Genomic DNA, 18,681 nt, shown 5'->3' on the forward strand with positions numbered 1-18,681 from the left:
TTTCTGTAGTAAATTAACCCCCCACATTTCATATCTTACGATTCAAAATGAAACAAAAGTCTCACAAAACGCCTACCCTTGTATTTACAGAGGGTTCTTTTATTTGAAAGCCTTCAGAGGGTGGTAGGGGGTGGAAGAGAAGCTCGGTATATATAATTGCAGGGGAGCCACGGGGGTAACATCCCTGACTCCATGGTAACTCACAATACCGTGGCGCCGGGGCCAATCTCCCCCCCCCCCCTCCATCAACCCCTGGATGTCTAAGAACATCAACAATTCCATCTTGGAGGGATTGCTCGTCTCTTTGACAGGCCCGAGTCATGCGTGTCTGTGATGAAAGCGGTGCGAGGGATTAGTCAAAGGGTGGATAAACAGGGACAACAGGGAAAAGGGGGCTTTGGATTACCAAACTGTGAACATCGAGCGCAAGCAAGTTGTGAGAATGGTAAAAATGTTTGTTTTCAATGTTTTACTTTCCTTACGTACGTGAACAGTAAATATAATTACTACCAGTTTACTTGTTGTTTCAGGGCAAACATGATACACCAGGTAAATTGTAATTATTTACAATGGAGCAAACTCAATCAGTTAGAAAAAATAACATTTTCTCATTTATTTAACTGCTTTAAATGTTTATAAGTTAATTAATTATCGTCCAGTTTATTTAATAATGTACTCATTCGTATTGTCAGTGGAGTTTGGAAAGCAAATGGGGCAAAGGTATGAATGTGTACAGTGTAAAAAACAAATATTAAATCTTTATCGGAAGAACTTTAGTTAGATATTAAAGCGCTGTTTAGCAGAGAATTCAGATCAATTTTAATTTTATATCAAAATGGCAGGATATATAATCAAAATGTGGAAAATATTAAGTTAAAAATATTAGCTCTATTTATTAAATCAAACTATCCGAACATTTATCCATTTATACAGTTTGGTCGTAAATTCACTTATTGGTTTTTGGAAACGTCATATAAAACAGTTTTATCCATATGAAAACCTTCTCTTCAACGTGATTTGTGGTTAAATTTCACAAAATCCTAATTGTATCGAGTTAGAAAAAATAGAAAACATTTCTAACCAGTTTGAGGAGTATTTACCGGACAAGAAGCTCGTCATTCCAGCGAGGTTCACAATCGAAACAAACTAAATGTTGGGAAAACGTCGGAAAAATCGTCGAAACGCCGATAAATGAGAGGCAGACAACAAACAGGAATCTCATTAGGTTACCAAAGCGATTGTTTGTAACGCAATGTTATTCCTACGAATCGCGATTCTGATTGGACTTAGGAACGAAACATTGGAGTTGGCCAGGTGTATATTGGACTGAACTGATCGCCCGTTTACACAGGTTCTCAGTTTGTAGGCAAACAGTTGGTACATTCCCACCAAGGGGTTTGGTTATTTCAGGCTCTTTGAGGGAGTTATCACACACGACGAGTCGATTTGGAAACAACTGTGACGTGACAAAATAACTTATGTGTGTAAAAAGGTCACTGGACCAAGGATGTACACAAACTATTTGAGTTGGACACCATGTCTTTATTTTTGTTGAATTAATTGGTGAATGTGGTAAAACTGCAATGTGAACCTTACTTTGTGAAGGCATTTTCGACAGTGGAGTTTAGGTTTATTAAGAAGAACCTTAAAGTATGTACTGTCAATGTAAAAGCTGACCTTAATGCAAATCCATACTGCAAATGACATTTTTAGTCTAACAAAATATAGATTTTAAATGAAATTAAGTTTAATTTTAAACAGTTTTTATTGTTCGGTATTATTCACAGATACAGTTTTTATTTTTTCTACTCCGGTATCACTTTTTAGAAAGATATTGAAAAGATTATACATTTTAGGGAAAGCGGTCCAAAAATCCTTATTTTATGGAATTAAAAGGGCCGTAAAACCGAATCTCCACAAAATTACAGACACATTTTTGGCCACTTTGTTAATTACGTTTTCAAACAAGTTCATTGAAAACTTAAAAAGTCCTTAGATCGACAATCAATATATTATATTATATATACATATATGTATCTTTTATGTCTTAATTGGGGTATTTAGTAGCAGGAACGAACAAATGTCTTAATGGTCTTATCCTGACCACCAATTCCCACACAACTTAACAGAGATTCTCTAATACTGTCCTAGCATTTGTGCAATATACAAAGCATACTTTATAAATTGAAAATCTTAACAGTTTTTCATTATGTGGGTTATACATGGATATACATTGTACAACTCTGAACAAATTACTAGATGTTAGTGGGTTGAACATTTTTGAAATATGAATGTATTTTGGAAAAATATAGCTTGTATAACAGCTTTAGGGTTCACAATAACGGCCGGTTTACATTGTCCGGCCAGCCTGGAATGTACAGTAATCAAATAAAGGCTTTTGTCCGCCCTTAAAATGGCCCCCGAATCCATCAATGCCTCCCCTTATTTACTCTTCGCCTTTCTTAACTCGTGGGAGAAGGTTGGCGACAGGAAGCAAGCAGGAACAACTTTACAGATTGGCAAAAAATGTTAAATTTGAAATTTATGAGGTGGGAATTGATAGGATGGGTCTTGTGTGAAGGCAAACGTTTGTCGTTCTATTCTTAGGCTATTTCTTTGGTGTTGTATATTGTGTAAAGTTATCTTTTGTTAAGGGTAATAATGTTAGAATGATTTATATAATCTATATTCATTTAAGTAGAGATGCTGTGTAATATTTTATTTTATATTTATACATACGCGCCTTTCCTATAATTACATTAGGGATACAGTAAGTAGGAATTTAAATTGAGTTTTAACACCTTCAATATAATACAGTGTAGTTGGTTGGGCAATCCATCTATCAATACAATAAATAAGCAGAGGTAAGGTGATCTCAAGTCAGAGTGATTCATGTAAAAGCCAAACGTAAAAAAAAATATTTGCTGAATTAGATGCGAAATTAATTAAAAAAATTTACAACATTGTGTAAATAATACGTATTTGTGTGCGCATATTTAAATACGTTAGGTGGTTTGTGTTAAGTATTTCGTACTAATTATTTTTCACCATACAAGTAGAAGAGAACATTTATTCATGTACATAAGTCCACAGATCAATTGATGGTGTTGGCCAAGCGCGGGAGATAACCCAGATTTGGCGGGAGTTTTGACGTCGCGGAAGGGGAAGCTGCCATCACACGCGCCAGGGGTTGCGACTTCCGGAAATTGCACAACAAATCACTGGTTATCTGAAGGTATTTACGATGGACGGCCGTACTGGTGACGTCACAAGATTGTGTTCAACCTACGATCTAGCTAGAGGGAGACTGATGAGGTGAAAATAGTTAATAAGGGTAAATAGGTGTATTTGTCTGCTGTTACTAACAGGGACAATTATCGTATGAACAAACTTATTACTCGGACAACGAAAAAGATTGAAAACCAAATATTAATAAACGTTTCATGAGTGTTATGAAAACAAACTCAGTAGAACCAGAACTTTATCATACTGCACCTCAATAGGTTTTCAACCTGAGTAAACCTTTTTATGAATTAAGCCATTTTACTTTACAAATATGTTACTGTATAAGAATCTCCATAGTGAGACCAACGTGATAAATATCGCATGTTAACTTATTTTCAAAAAATAAAAAAATAAAAAATAGATAGAGAACAAACATTCTACTGTAACTACAATGTATATACACAAGACAACTACGAACCAATCAATTTTAATGTATGCAATGAAAGTCGCGACGCGTAAGAGAGTTTGTCACGTGATATATGAAGAGGAGGGTTACGAGGGAGAGAAACAAGATGGAAATAACAGGTGAGTTGAACAACTCCTCTGTCTCTCCCCCACGGAGAGCTAATAATGACGTCCCTCCCACAGCCTCCGCGACATATGGTCGGCTTTTTAGTGACACTCGACACAACGAGGCCTTGACTTGGCCGGGTGATCAATTTAAATATGAAAATTTATTTAAATTTGTAGTTTGGCAACTCGTAGGATTACAATTTTGTAACTGGTATTTTAATTTATGTATTAGAAGTATAATCAGTAAGGAGGCAACGTTTTTTTGTTTTCTAGTTTTGAGTACTTGGATTATATTAGATTAACTTTGTGGTCGCCTGTACAGGCAACACTACCAAAGGGGGTTTAGAACAATTTTTGTATAGATTTGTAAGAATATGATCTCGACTTTGAGACTTTTGCATTCAAATTGATACCCATGAATTTTTACATTGAGGTGGATCTCGTACAAGAAATTATGTAATTTTATAACCCAACGATATTGTGAGCCGTGGTGCGGGAAATGTGCCCCCCCACCCTCCTTCTTGGAGTTGTCATTTGATGTAGAGAATGTTCCCTAGGCATTTAAAATCGTAGGTGAACTTAATTATTGTGTAATATCAGCATACCTGTGAATTGATATGAATGTTATTACATTATTTTCTTTCTATATAGTGTTATTTTCTGAGTTAAAAGAGAAAGCCCAGTCGAAATGCATGCCACTGGTAGATTTATTATTTTAACTTTTATTGTAAACATTTGTCAAAATGAAGAAAAACACTAATATAATTTACTAGCCATTACTGCAAAACATGATAGATCAAACTAATGCTCATCAGAACCTTGGAAATCAATAAATAAGAATTTTACTTTGGATGCTATTTAAGTAATATCAAAACGACAGTGTTATCTCTTCTAATCGCAATTTTTTTAATGTAGGATGCCTATAGAGTCTTAAAGACACGATTATTATAATAACGTAAAGTCTCTTCATCCAGTAAGATTATTGTGAATAAATTATTGCAAAATTATCAAAAACACTATCTAGTAAATTCCATTGATTACTCACCATCAATTCTAACAATGACAAACTGAAAGTTACTACATAACTATGAAAAGCTAACTCAGCTAAACTTTTCCAACCTAATTAGTAGGGCATAGTAACGACTTTGGCTGTAGTAATAATGTTTAATTAGCATTCAGTACACAAGAAGAGGATGCCTGGGAGTGTAAAGTTTAAACAAGGTCTAAATTACGTTAGATCCAGGGAAGAAATGCAATTCTCGGCTGGAATTGTTACAAGTTTGCAACTTTCGTAGGGCAGATGGGCTTGATAATTCCATACAACTGTTATTTTCAACTTTATCGAGTAACGTAAATGCTCTAATGTGACCTTAAAAAATTATATTTTAGAAACCTTTTCAAACGTAAAATTTTATATAATTCTAAGAATTGAAATCATCCTGTATTGATCAGACGTCAATGATTTCAGGATAGGTTGATTTAAATTTATTTGTAAGGTGTCTATTTGTTTAGAAAACTAAACGATAAATTCATAATAATGTTTCAGAAAAAAAATTCTTGAAATCTCGCAGTTAACAAAACTGTAGCCAATAATACTCTGTTTATAGAGTGGTTCATTAAAACGAAAGAGTAAATCAACAACTTGCTGATATTCGATATTTCAAGGATGGAAGATTGAAAGCTCAATTATGGAGGTAAAATAGCGCTTAATTAATTACTTTCATGATTGAAATCCCGCAGTGAACTCTGGCGGATTTCCGACTCAAAACTTCGCGCGGAGTCGAAAGAAAAACAGATGAAAACCAAAGTTGAGGTTTGCACAAGCTGGAAGTTGATAAATAATTTATAACAGTCTTCAACAGAAGGTTCGGAACCGTCTGCGCTGTTGAGTATGTCTTAAGTGGCAATCTAAAGGGGATATTTGTCTTTGAAATGGATCATACGTCACTAGCGGGAAGGATACTGTTTGAAACCGCTTTTATCTTACTTCCCTTCAGCGTATCTTTATTGTAATTAATTATGGGATGGAAAATCATATTATTTTAGCGGTTTTTTCTGTTCTTTCATATAATTATGGCTGTGCGACAGATGAACTTTTAAAGACAGGAGGTTGTTTTTTCAGCAGAATAGTTACCTATCCTAAACAAGTTTTTACTGTACATTGCACTGTGTCAAACTGTCCATATAATAATGGGGTCACTAATAAGGCAAATCACCTACCAACCTTTTAAGTCCATATCATACATAAAAATAATAATCTTCAACACACTGTTGCGTTGCTAAACGAAGAATGAGTTGAATGTGTATTTAAAGTGTATTATGTATAAAAAAAAACTTTCAAATTTGTATTCTTTCATGCATGCGTGTTAACGCAGGTGTTCTTACAATTTATATTACAACCATACGTCGCCTTCCTTACTAAGCTCTACCCACAGCGAAGTTTTAAAGATTTTCTGTCCATTTTCTGTGAAACCATTTGGATCTTTTCTTAAAAAAAAAAAATTTCTGACGTAGGTGAAATAAATATTGAAATAATTTCCTACAATCCCTTTAATCCAAAGCCAAGTACTGCAACGCCAAGTTCGATCAACTAAGTTTAATTCAACGCCGCAATATATTAAACAGCGAGCCATCGGAGCAGACAACTTGATCGCCAGTTGGACTGGAAACTCTCAGACACTGCGGTACGATCGACAACTAACAAGTTACTTGATGCGTAAACACCTCCTAGTTGGTAATTAGTTGGCAGGCAGATGTTACTGTTGTTCCTAGTTTGGGAGGCAGCCGACGCACGCGCACCCGCGACCACGAGCGCAATGCGTTTTCCGGAACCCGCTGTGTTTATACGTCTCGCCAACTCGGTAGACAAACTAAGCAACTTCCGACCGTAAGGTTTACCTATTTATGTTGTGTTTAAGTTTTGGACCAAGTGGTGCATTAACAGTGAGGTGTAATTAGAATTTCTTGTTTATTTCTCCTTTGGTCTGCATATTTAGTGGCGATTTCTTTCAGTAATTATAATGAGCATCCCTGAATAGATAAGGATATATTTGATAAATAAAAGGCAAAATTGTGTTCTTAAAGTTGTAATCGATAACGGACAGCAGTTTACAATGTTCTACAATTTTCTACAATGCGGTCAAAGTCACTTTGGAAACTACTAGAAGGGCAACTCATGTATTGTGAAATAGTAAGCTAAACAATTCGTACAGTACGACAAAAGTTAAGTCCATCAAACATGTATAAAATAGGGGTTTCACAAATTTGTCTGTGTTAAAACTTATATAAAAACATTTAGAGTCTCAAAACATCAAACGTTTCCAATCAACTTCCTCATCTTTATCAAATCAGTTTGCAACATTTTCCTTGTCGCCCCACCCCCACTAATGAGCCCTGATTCGTCAAAGCTGTAGCAATTAACGTGCAAATGTTTGTCGCTCTGAAGGCTTGCACTTTGGCCTGATACTTGATTACCCCCAGACTCAATTCGTTAGACCCCCTAATCCTCTGCAGGAGGTGCAGCGCGTTGTCTAATCAAGTTTCCCGCTCGATGGAGCAGCTGGCGCTTTCATCCCGCCAATCGCCGAACATAATCAAATTTTTAATAAACAGCTTCCGGTAAAGCTACCTTGTTGTTTACGGCCTTTGAAAAAAACACACAATTAGCTACTTAATTTTGAACCAAATGCCACGTAAAGGGGTAAATTAGTAGGCTAGAATTAGCAAATAGCCTCTTAATTATCAATTTCAATGTTTCAAAAGTATTAAAGCATTTTAAGTATTTTATAAAGCATGCATACATCATATTACCATTAACAATCAAATTACTAAATCAATTTACAACTATTGATATATTTTTAGCATACAGTATTCATACATACAATTCAATAAAAGTTGCAAATGTCTTTAAATTTGTACTATAAAAAAACAATCACATGTTATTTGTATGTGCACTGTATTCATCTTATTCGTAAACCTCAAAAGATTTAGTTTCTCTTCAACAAACGTATAACAAACAAACTTGTATTTCTTTAAAGGCCGGTTTTTAACCCAAAATCCTATTTATATGGTGTCAAATATAGTTTTTCTGTTACAAAGTACTAATACAAAATACATTCTACGCATCCAATTTATTATATCGAATTTATACGGGCAAATCAATCGTAGTTTTACCAATATAGTGACTTATACAATGAAATAATGAAATAGTAAAGCTGATCAACAACAACCAAACTAGATCTATAAACCTAACATATATATTTTCATAGACAATTAAAATTGCAATACAACTTGCACTTGACCAGCTAATCAGTTGTGCACGTGTGTTGTCGCCATATGTGCAGTCTCCTGTTTATGCAGCAGCGTCGCATTTCAGATGGTAAAACAGGTGATGTATTCATTGGAGCGTGGAGTACGGTCAATTTAAACCTACCTAACAACCACAAGTGTCGAGAGCACGGAGTACTTGGTGCTTCAACATGCAGCATGCTAAACTGTACAGTGTTCGGTGATCGTGCTGTGGTTACCTTGTTAACAGGGCACTTACGTTAAAGGTTAGCTTAATAATAGGTTAGTGTTACTTTAAGTTACCCAATGTTCCATATTATTATCATTTATTTTACATGCAATATGTTACAAGTGTGGTAACAGTTTACCAACAACGGCTATTTAAAAGATCAAAAGGTTAAAGTCAAGTAAAAAAAAAAACATAAAACTTAATCAATAAAACCTTTTTAAGAGCTGTTGGTTATGTTGTTGGCGCTGCTTTATAAAAGGGTTGTTAAATATTATGGGGGAAGTAAATAAAAACTGTTAAAAGTTAAATGTTTAGTTTTTCCTCTAATTTTCTTTTTAACCGACCAACCAGTTTTTTTTTTCCTATTATAACTACTACACCAGGAATATAAAACATTCATTTACTTAATAATTGTAAAATGTATCTTTATTTAACCTAAAGTATCCTGGTGTGGTTGTTATAACAGAAATGTACCTACTGTATTTCGTATTAAATTTGAGTACAGTATTGGTTGAACTTTTATAGTTTTAGTTAGCAGTAGATTTGAAAAGCTGAGATCACTTCATTTACATGATTAGGCCTAATGTATTAGGGGTTGGGGATTTCTTTAACGTTATTATGTTAATTTTATCAAAAGACAATTCTTCTAAGATCACGAAACATTACTTAGGTGAGAATATAAATATAAACATTGTTTCGTTGTTATTCTTTTACCAACACTAAAATGTAAAATAATGCATATGCATGTTAAAGGAGTTTTTTTGTAAACGAGGTAGACATCAATCTATTTTCAACATTTTCAAACTCAATTACCCAACAAACAGAATCATAAAGCCAACAGAAAAGTGTACAAAAATAATTTAAAATTACTTCACTGACCTGAAAACAATTTGTACCTCGGGGGAAAGACATAATTATATTACAAAGATATTCCTTTGCAAAAAGGTTAAAGTATCCAAGCAGGCAGAATTCTCCCTAATCCTTTCAAGAGAAAAATAGCTTGCCCAAAATTATCTCCGTAATAGATTATAAGACGACTCAAAGGAGAAACCTGCTCCCTCAGACGGTGATAACCAGATTAGAAAATACCTGGTTGGGGGAGAAGGGGGTAAAAAGATTAAATAGTGGGGGAGGGGGGATTTACCGGCAATCAAACCCGAGATAAAACACTGCTTTTGAGGAAAAAACAAGCATTGTAAATTTATAATAAAGTGTAAACTATGGTTAAGAATAAAGTGCCGTAGTTAAAGTCTATAATTTGTTAAGTTTAAATAAATTAACCTTAGGTTGAAGTTATTACAAGCTAGTTCTAAAACTAGTTGCTTTATGTCATGTAGGCTTATAATCATCGAGTTTAAAATATTCAAATTTTTTTGGAGGTTAGACTTTTTTTTTTTTTGTGAATTTCCAATCTAGGTAATATGCTATTACCGTAGGTCTCTCAGTAAAGGTCGATTCACACACATCAGTTACGGAACGTCACAGTCCAGTCACTTCAGTCACGTCACAGTTAACAAAAATATTCTTTAATGGATTTTCTATTGCGCTAACTACACTTGTCCGTTGTAGGTCAGACGCTCTACCAGCATCCGTCAGTTCATTTCAGATTTCTTTCCACCGACTTTTGGATTGTTCGGACGCCTGACGGACCTGTTTAAGGTTAGAAAATAGTGTTATTGTTGTTTAAATGGTTGTGTTTATGTTTTGAGTACTGTTTGTAACAATCAACAAGATGGACAATGAAAACTTGATAGAATTTAGGTTTATAATTTAAAACTTTTTACTGTAAATTACTGTGACTTTTAGAGACGGAAGACTGACTGAAACCACCTGACGGACTATTGACTGAGAAATTGCGGATGCAACTGAGACTGAACTGTAACTGGACTGTAACGGAACTGTGACTGAACTGATATGTGTGAATCGACCTTTACTGAGAGACCTACGGTAATAGCAAATTACGTAGACCCGGGGCCGATTTACCTTTTTCGTTTCGTTTTTCCAGACGCCAAAACATTATCCGTTTAAATTAAAATAATTTCTGAATCTCTGTGACGGGGATATTTATTTTTCGCAAGATTGCAGCGGTTGGTTCCTTTACGCTTTCCTAATTTGTACTTTACCACATTAAATATGCAAATAATTTTAAACTATTGCCTCAATTTTGAACCAAAATATGAGACATCCCACGTAACTTAAAAATGTTTCAGAAACTGTGAACGAACTAAGTTCTAGCTAGAGTATGCACTAACATGCAACCGTCGAGAACAAACAACCATTGCATGGACAATACAAACAAAATGGTGGACAATGACGTAAGCAAGTGTTGCAAGCTCAGTATCACGTGAGAGACCCGTTAACCAGCTGGAAGCTAAGGAGATTAGTTAATTGCTTCAATTAATACCTAGTTTGGTGGAACATCCAATATTGCAGAATACACCTTAAAATTAACTGAGTATCTTTCATGATTATATTAGAAGACTAAGAGGAAGAAATATCTAGTTAAAACACAACGTGCAACTGTTTCCTATACAATAACACAAACAAGATGGATTTCGATACGAGCAGGATAGGTAAGCATGTAAATTAACTCTAGTGGAAACCGATAGATGGTAAGGAGATTTAGTTAATTACTACAATTGGATACATTGTAGAGCGGAAAATCATAAAGTTCACAATACATTATAGCTTAAATTAACTAGGTTATTTTGTTTTCTGCACATATCAGTGCACTAGACTTATGGAATAAATTGATCTGATTATATATAACATAACCACTGCTTATGATATTTATTTAATAATTGTTTGAGTGATACCGTTGACTGTAAATCCTTACAGTAAACTGTGATACCTTACACTGTATAGTGGAACATCTCATAAGCAGAAAATATAAGTAATGATTTACCATCAGGTATTTTCTGTTCCATGTTCACATACAGACTATATAACAAATAGCATTGCTTTGAACGTGTTTTTAAAATTAATACACAAGGGGAAGGGGTCACTTTTGATTAAAGTCCTAAGTTATAAAAAAGTTTTGCATCATTTTTGCGCAATTGAGTTGTAACGTATAGATCTACAATAAAAAAAATCAAAAGGTGCTAATACCTTTAGTTTTTCCTTAAATTCATACATTTTCCTTCTAGACTGGGATTGGTGATATATTTTTTGTGTGTGTTTATCAACGTGAAAAGCAATTTTTACGTCTTGAAGGGAACGGTCTAAAACCTGGTCTTGTCGTTACCACCCAACGTCGACCTGTTTTTTTGGCTACGTATCATCATTAAACTTATAAGTAAAACAACTGTACATTAACTAAAAAACGAAGTAAAGGATGAGTAAAACAACTTGTAGGGTAAAATATTGGCATACATTTTAACACAGGTATAAACTAAAATTTAGGATAACCCTAAATCTCACGCAGGATATAATTCTTTTTGTTTGTCCTAAAATGACCAACATATATGTACACAGCGCATTTACGCGGTAAATGCACAACGCTTTCAAAGGCAAAATCAAATGTCATTGGTGGAGGTAGTGGTGACATTTTACTATTTGTGCGTTTCGCGATTCTTCCTCGTACAACACAAATACACTGAACCAATATTGATCAACTCTAACGATGCTTCGATCAAAACCGGAACCAAAGTAGCAAACTGAAGAGAGGGAGAGATATTTACTGAACTGATTGAGATCCTATGGGTGCGTGGGTGACAGTTTGGGTGCTTGATGACTCAGTTTGGGTGCGCTGAATTATATTAGGGAAACAATGTATTTGTTGGATACACTTTTGCAGTATTTTCAAGTTTGCTCTTAAATCTTTACGTCGAAATCAGTTTTTTTCACCACCAGTTGTTTAAGGATGAGTCTACGCCTCAGTCGATACTCTTATTTAATTTGTGTATTGGTAAAACAACAGCAGTTGTAAACAATGACAATTTTCATTCCATGAGTGAATTTGCAGACTAAAGTGCAATAATGTTCTAGTGGCTTATACTGTCGACCTACTTAGAACTAAGATTTACAGGATATTCTATTCTAGTTGGTTGATACTTTTAGAGAATTTATTGAGAGACTTACACCAATCTGGGGCGGTAAAGAGCTCAAACTACACTCTCATGTGTTATTGTACACTGTAATACCCTTTGTTTCTGGTATTACAATGTTTTATGTCATGTAAGTATCTCAGCTCAGAAGAGCTGTTAAGGTAGTCGTGGGTCGAAGGAAACATTTGCTAAAGTGTGTTTTTAGTTTAGGTAAGTTAAGGCATTTCTGAGTTTTATGGGTGCGAGTAAAGGTTTCAATATGGTTGGATGTTTTCGAGCTGAAAAAAAAAGATTTGGGAATGAGCTAGTTGAAATTGGTTGGGATAATAAAATAGTTGTGTGAGGGAACAGATTTGGGTGAGGGAACAGATTTGGGTATAAGAACAGATTAGAATGTGGGTACAGATTTGGGTACAAGAACAGATTTGGGTTCGAGTACAGATTCAAGTGTGTGTATATTTGAGTGAGCAAATACAGTATATTTTGATGCAGGTATAGGATTTTCGTGTAAGTATGGATTAATTTGCAGAAATGTATTCCAGTTCGGTTGGGTGGATTTAAACCGGGTGCGAGATCTAAACTTGCAACAATAACATACGGAGACACCCGACCCGTGCGACGCAACACTTGTTACCGTTACCAAGCTGTTGTGGTTTATAGTCTTAGTCAAGTTACAAACTCATATCACTGACAATGAGTAGATTATAGTTAAATCCGTTCATGTGCTGATTAAAAAACCTTAAAACCAATTCGACGTTTGAATAATTAAATTAATTAACCCTTTTCGTTTAGTATTTACGAAACCCCATCAAAATGCTCACCTAAATTATCCGGTTCTAAATATTGTTTACTGCACGTTTAAGACTATTGTTTGCCAATATCGAGACAAATTTTGTACACTCTTTGTAATTAAAAGTTTAGGGCACTCACGAGCGCGGATAATGGAATGACCTTCAGTTCCCTTGTCAGTGTAGAGAAAACAAAATATCGAGTTTACACTGTGAAGAGGTTTAATTAACCGACGAAATCACCACTGGAGGTGATTCTGTAATCAATCCTGTGATTCTGTGGTGTTTTGTAATCAAACCTATTATTCTATAGTGCTTTCCAAAACATTTGTATTTTTTATACTCGACTGATTCCATAAACCAAGCGTTTAGTTTTATCCAAGTGCAGCGGTTCGCATACAACGGGTTTACGTTAGAAAATCAGGACACATTTGATATAAGTTAATTAACTATTTAACTGTAAATGGATACTTAACACTATATAGGTTAAATGTTTCTCTGACAAAGGTTATCTTAATACTACCCGTAAGCCAAGCAATTACGACAGCTAGTGTTCATATAACCTGAGCAAACGTCGTGTACGGTAAGTGTTTACAGAATGTACTTCAATGTCTTCATTTGAAGGACTTGCAATTAGCCCTGCGAGTTTCGTAATTTGCTTGTGATTTACTTAGTATTTATTAAACGTAATGATTAATTTCGTTACAAAGTAGGCCTAAACAACCCGGTGCTAATCCATATGATACATTACCTTTATGGTTGGAGTTAGACTCTAAAGGACAAAATTGAAACTTGAGTAATAAATTTAAAATGTATCATTCTCTGCAACAATATAAACAAAATCATAATCCATGAGAGCTTTAACAAGTATCAAACTTAAATGCCAAAGTAAAATATTGAAACTGTTCAGCCTTATGAGTAGGAATTTTATTTTTATTCATCAAATAACCTTTATTAGCAAACAAGTAATATCTTATTATATAGTATATGACTACATACCACAAGATGATTGAGACTGCATTTTATGAGGATTCCTTACCTGGAAAAACAAAAAAATACTTTTAGCCCATACTACTTACATCTTATACATTTTAAAAGTGCTGCAGCCAAAAATACAAATCAACAACAAAGCGTGTAGCTCCCAAGGTGCTTTCCAAATTGTATGATGCAAGTGTAGTGACGTAGTCATAAATATTTATAACACAATTAACTTTTAGATTCAAAACTTAATATATTATTTTACATAACGTAAATACTGCACCATCGAATCAAACATACTAAAGAGGATATTGCATAGCATATATAATTTTATTTGCGAGGTAACAGTTGTGACAACAAGAAGTAAAACTTTAAAAACATCTAGAAGCCACAACAAAACGTCATCCGAAGCGAGTCAATAGCAAACCCGGTGTAAAAGCATACTTTACTTCACCACAGACATATGATCCATTTCAAAGACAAATATCCCTCTTAAGTCGTTCAGATTGCCTCTTAAGGAATGTCTCGTGTATTACGCAGACGGTTTCTAAAGAAACTCTAAGGGGATGTAATAAATTATTTATCATCAGATAAAGTACATTTTCCAACCGTGGATTTTTCTTTCGACTTTGATGTTAACTTTTGACTGCGAAACTCTCGGATCCACTGTGTGGTACCTCTCAATCTTTTGAAATACAGGAAGAATGAAGAGTTACAATAGAGTGTGTGATATTGAAACTTGTTGCGTTTAGTAATAGTATAAAGTTATGGAGGAGATTTATCCATTTTATACCTTTTGTTTATTTGCCTTACACTTATTAACAGAACTTATAAAGCACCAAATAATATCCCAAGTATAATTTTCTATCTTTCGAGACTCACATTTTTATTTGCAAAAACTATTTAAAAAATTTTCGAAAACAAATTTTGTAATCTAATTATGAATAGAGAATATTTGTCTCGTTTCACTGTAAAGTTATTGAAGCTACCCAATGCTCAAGATAGGTTAGACCGTTATACTAATATTTAGTAGTTAATGTATAGGTATGGTGTATTTACTTTTTATTACAAATACTATGTAAGGTATCGGCCATGAGCATTGTATTATATGTAGATAAAAATACATAAATGCTCTATTAATGAGGGGTTATAACTGTGTGGTTACTGGTTAATCCTACCTGAAATCAATGACAAAATAAATTATCGATTAAATCGTAGACTTTTAGTTACGTTAAATCCTTATATCAATTACAAAGTCAGATCAACACATATTCAGATTATTTTTAGTGTTGTTACTCGCTTCTATCTTCAAAATTAAATATTACAATGACGATTTACTATTCAAAAATTTCACTAGTCATACATATAAAATGAAGCCAGCACGATTTCCTCCTAATTTGAACAACCCCTTTTAGAGACAAAATGACATTATTGTGTTCAACATATACAAGTCGCTTATTAAATTTAAAATACCTAATATGCAACCAATATGCAGTTTTAGACCGCCCGACTCAACCGCACCCTGTATGCAGTGTTACCACCACCGCAGCAATAGTGCAGCGTGGTGTGCTGCATTATAGTCCACGAGTATTGTGTGGAACAAAGCCGCGCGTATAATACTCATCATGAGTGACAATCAATGCGTGTGGCGCGTATAGGGGTTGGTTACGAGGGGAGTGACGAAACTGACGACGGTCATACGTTCACTCACAGTTCAATTGCGAATCAATTAACAACTAATCATTTTATTAGTTTTATCAGAGTAAAAAGTGTCCATCGTGTGGTCGTGTGTAAACTAACGTACTCGAAATGTAAGTTTTATCTAAAGAGAAAAGTTTTTGTTTTTAGTAATATGTAAATAGTATTGACACAACCTATCCGGCATCGCTGGTCTTGGTGACGAAGGAGGTAATTAAGGTAAATTAATTAACTAAGGTACTAATATTACAGGACCGTTGAGAAGTGAATACGCATGTAAAACAGTAAAATAATTTGTAAGATGTATTTTTAGCACATTTAATAATCATTGGTTGTAGAATCACATTCCATAACCAGAGATAATATTAAATATTTTTTCTACAGAGATTCCAAAGAGCAAACCAGTTCTATTCTGATTTAAATACAGATTCTCAAGGTTTTTACATTAAAAACATACATACGTTTCTCAGTTTGAAAAAAATATTTCAGTAAAGTAGAAAAATAAAGCTACAGAGGTACGCTGTTGAATAATAGAGATCGAATTTCCAATAAACTGGAACGGATAAAATTTCCAATCGAAGTTAACATTACAGGATCTGATCTATGACTTGAGTCTTGATACGATTCAAGAACAATGTGTAACGCAAGAAATCCAATTACTGCTTAAGGCGTAAGTGATACGAAAGAAGATAAGGAGGGCGCCCTTCTCCAACTGCCGAACCCCGCAACTGATACCAATAATAATCGGCTGTCGCACCGTGTAGGCTTCTTGAGTGTGAATAAATTAGATTTTTTATTAGGGTAGTTGAAAAAGTAATTTGCTCGTTAAAAATACATAGGCTAATATTTATTGGTCAATTGGGTAGTTTTACACATTATAACGAGCTTAAGAACGTTTTGTGGAGTTATATTATTATTTTAAATCCAATTAACGATTGTCAGTGCTCAAATCTGATTACATGCGAACGACACCGGCACACTAAGTTGCGTTTTTGAGGCAAGAATGAGTTTAAAAACGTAGATGATAGTTTTATTACTGAGTGATGTTGGTGGTTTCTTTGGTCAAAAACCATTCATTGAAGCTAAATAAGGGGAAATGCGTAAAGTTTTAAATAGTCAAAGGACTACTAATTCTTTCTCAGGATGAAGCTCACACAACCTACTGTTTATTTTGCTACCCACCAAAAAATTAAACCTTGACGAATGTCAAAATAGAATTTTACATAAATTATCACCGCAACGCAAACATCACTATTCTAAGCAAAAGTAATACTACTAGGTTAATTAAATTGAAACAATTTTAAAAAGGAAGAAGCAAACAATCGGCAGATTATAACGTTGGGAAACTTTCAACTGTTTCTCACGCCCATTGAAACCAACATCGCAACAAAGTTGGCCGCTGGAGCAGAGGTAAAATATGCCAGAATGCGCGGCGGGTTTTACACTGAAATGCTAGTTAGAGCAAGACAGACATTGTGAGGTTGACGTTGGTTTCAGCTGACTTTACAATGTCACATTGATACGCGTCACGTGGTTACAGCTCCTACTTTTTCATGCGCGACGTTGTTCCAATGAACATGATGGTTGATAATACAACTCAAACTTGTGAAAACACAATAACTTGCTATAGATCAATAACATCGTTAAGCAAATATAATATTATATTTCATCAATGAGGCCTAACTGATTCTTTTCGAAAATAGCTCATGTTCAAAAACTGAGGTATAGCCGAGGTTTGGAATTGTTAAGTGTCAATACACAAAAATAAATTCAATTCTGTCTAAATGTCCATCAGATTTACTATCGTTTTATCGTAGAGAAACATAAAATACTTTCCGACAAGAGACACAACACGTTTTGATAATGATGTAATACCAGTTTTATCAATCCGGACAATTTTTTCCACAAAGTCAGCGGATGATCTTTCAAGACATACATTTTTACAGCTGATGTTCTCGACGTTAACTTAATTCTTTTTGCCTTAAAGAGAATAGTTATTTGTGCAACTAGTGAGAAAAGTGAGCAATTGACTCACTCGAGGGAAATCCTTACTCACGAGCCGTAGGCGAGTGAGGAATGATTTCTCGAGTGAGGCAATTGTACTTTGAACTCGAGTTGCACATTATACTTTTCCTACAGTTACCATAAAACAAATAAATTGGTGAAGAAACATAACCTATTTTTACACAGAAGTGAACTTTTAATATAAGATTTAATGTGAAGTGACAAATACAACAGTACAACAGCTGACCAGCTGATTTACAGCCAGTGCTGCCAACGTATTTCGCGCGCATACGACGTTGCCTGCATGTTACGCGCTCACTATTTCGTGCATTCACGTTGCAAATCTGGAGTGAGACAAAGTAATTAGAGTGAATTGGCCACTTTGCTTTCTCAAATCAGTGAGAGAACATGTACATTGTTAGGTAACTGTAGGAAAAATAGTTCGTTACACCCTTTGCCTATAATATTTAAAACAGCTGGTTTCGCTGCTTTATGACGGAAAGTGTCTAAATCCTTTCACTTTAAACATGAATGCATAATCGCTGTGACTTTTGTCTTAGCGTGACGTCAGTTTTCTCACGTCATTGCGCGACCAATCGCTTACCGTCACGTTGACTGCGTGAAAATCAACGTCACGGCTGTCTGTACACATTGGCCCAGGAATCCTGTGAGTCTTCATCAGCAACAGTTTTAGACATTTACGTTTACTTCAATAAATTAAAAAGTTCGTACGGTATTATAAAAATGAGTAGCTTTCTTCTTGTTATGGCTAAAAAAACATGTTCAATAAACGTTATCTAACTTTGTATCGGTTTATGGTTGTTGATGTAGTCTAAATTATGGTATTGTTAAG

This window comes from Macrosteles quadrilineatus, unplaced genomic scaffold, assembly GCF_028750875.1.
Source record: "Macrosteles quadrilineatus isolate MER2022 unplaced genomic scaffold, UCM_ALF_1.0 Scaffold_8__2_contigs__length_117827958, whole genome shotgun sequence".
Taxonomy (NCBI): domain Eukaryota; kingdom Metazoa; phylum Arthropoda; class Insecta; order Hemiptera; family Cicadellidae; genus Macrosteles; species Macrosteles quadrilineatus.